This window comes from Cylas formicarius, unplaced genomic scaffold (genome assembly GCF_029955315.1).
Source record: "Cylas formicarius isolate icCylForm1 unplaced genomic scaffold, icCylForm1.1 PGA_scaffold_9__14_contigs__length_23061073, whole genome shotgun sequence".
Taxonomy (NCBI): domain Eukaryota; kingdom Metazoa; phylum Arthropoda; class Insecta; order Coleoptera; family Brentidae; genus Cylas; species Cylas formicarius.
In genome coordinates, this window is record NW_026844365.1 from 9218569 (window position 1) to 9220320 (window position 1752).

Genomic DNA, 1752 nt, shown 5'->3' on the forward strand with positions numbered 1-1752 from the left:
TCAGCTTTTCAGTTGCAAGTCAAAATCAAAACTAGATCTATTTAGTAATTAGATTTTCCACCATTTTGTTTAGTTTGTACCCAGTTTCTAGCTTTGCCAGATCCGTATTGGTCACACGGGAGACAGACACGCACTGCAATCGGCCGCATCAAACGCGACGCGTCTCACGGAGAACTGAAGGGTTCCGGATTAATAATTAAGCCCTCGGGCCTTTGTTATCTAATGACGTGCGAATAAACCCCGTCAAAAACAGCGAGCCGAGCAAATGAAATACAGGTTAATTTGCATACAAATGCGGAGAGCGGATATGTGATCCGGTCGCGGCGGTTTTTGCAAGTTTCGTCCGGGTTAATTCCCTGCCGTTTTGGGGGCCGTTTAAATCGTTGTTGTTTATTCGGGGTGCGCGGGGGAGCACTGAAAGGAGCGTCGCAATTTGGCAACGCCGATGGGTCGCAACGTTGACCCGGACAAATTGTTTCGGGTTTATATAGTTCCAAAAGTTGGGTTTCATATATTCCAGTGACAAATTAAAGCACTTATACTGCCTCTCACAGAAATTTCAAGACTTAAATAAATATTACTTAGAAGCAGACAAACAACAACATAAGTTACTAAGTGAAACAAAAAGGAGGTACTATCAGAATACGATTCTTTTATCAGCTTGGTGGGAAATGCCAAAAGAAGTCAACAAAATAATATAGTTTGATTCCATCAAAATAGCCTTTAATTTTAGCAAATACTTCTTTCTAATCTCCTCTGTAAAATACCTAATTACACACCGATCTAGCGTGCGGGAAACGTCACTTTACCACGTCAGTCTCGTTTCGCAGGGATCCGAGCCACTTCGGGCATTTCCGGGATTTTACCGCACTGGTTTGGGAGCAATCGGATGTTTTCGGAGAGATTTCCCACACTTTGAATTTTGACGTTTGTCAATTCGTGTTGTTTTGCGAAAATGGACCCAAAAACTAACGGTCGTAGAAAAAATATATTATGCAACTTTGTTCGATAATAGAATATATGCAACAAGTGCGGTAAACGGCATTTGACCCACGAGTTTATTTGACACGAGCGGGGCGAGTGTTTAATTAACGAGTGAGTTAAAAGGTTTGGAGAACGTGTTGCATACTATACTTTTTCTACGACCCTCAGTTTTTGGGTACATTTTCGCAAAACAACATAAACAACATATACGTAACCTATGTATCTCATAAAACTCTCATTCCCAAGAAGATTAAACATGGATAAACTTATTGCGATTTTAGTACGGTATTTCACTCTGTCTGTCATAATAAGTTATTATAGAAAAAATAGTTTGTTTAATATTGACTTTAAAAGTCATATTAATAATTTTACTTCAAGTGTATTACATGTTTCAACAGGGTCCTATTCTGGGTTCGATATTCTTTATCTTACTTATTAACCAATTTGAGGCTATAGATACTAATGCTCTATTTCGCAGATGATGTTGTGCCTTTAATTTCAGATAATTACAAAAAAAAGTGTAAATAACTTAATAATTAAATTGGGCATCAAAAAAATATATTGATAAAAACGTTAACTGAAAACCACACTATGAACTGATATCAAAAGTAAGCTGCAAAGTTATGTTCTAAGACAATTAACTGATTCAGGTTTATTTTGATAATATTGATGCAAGACTAACGTCTGTTTTTGGGGTTGGTCAACCCTCGCTACAGGGAAACCTGTTTGTTTTTACAAATCGCGATAACTTACAAGAAAATTGTGACA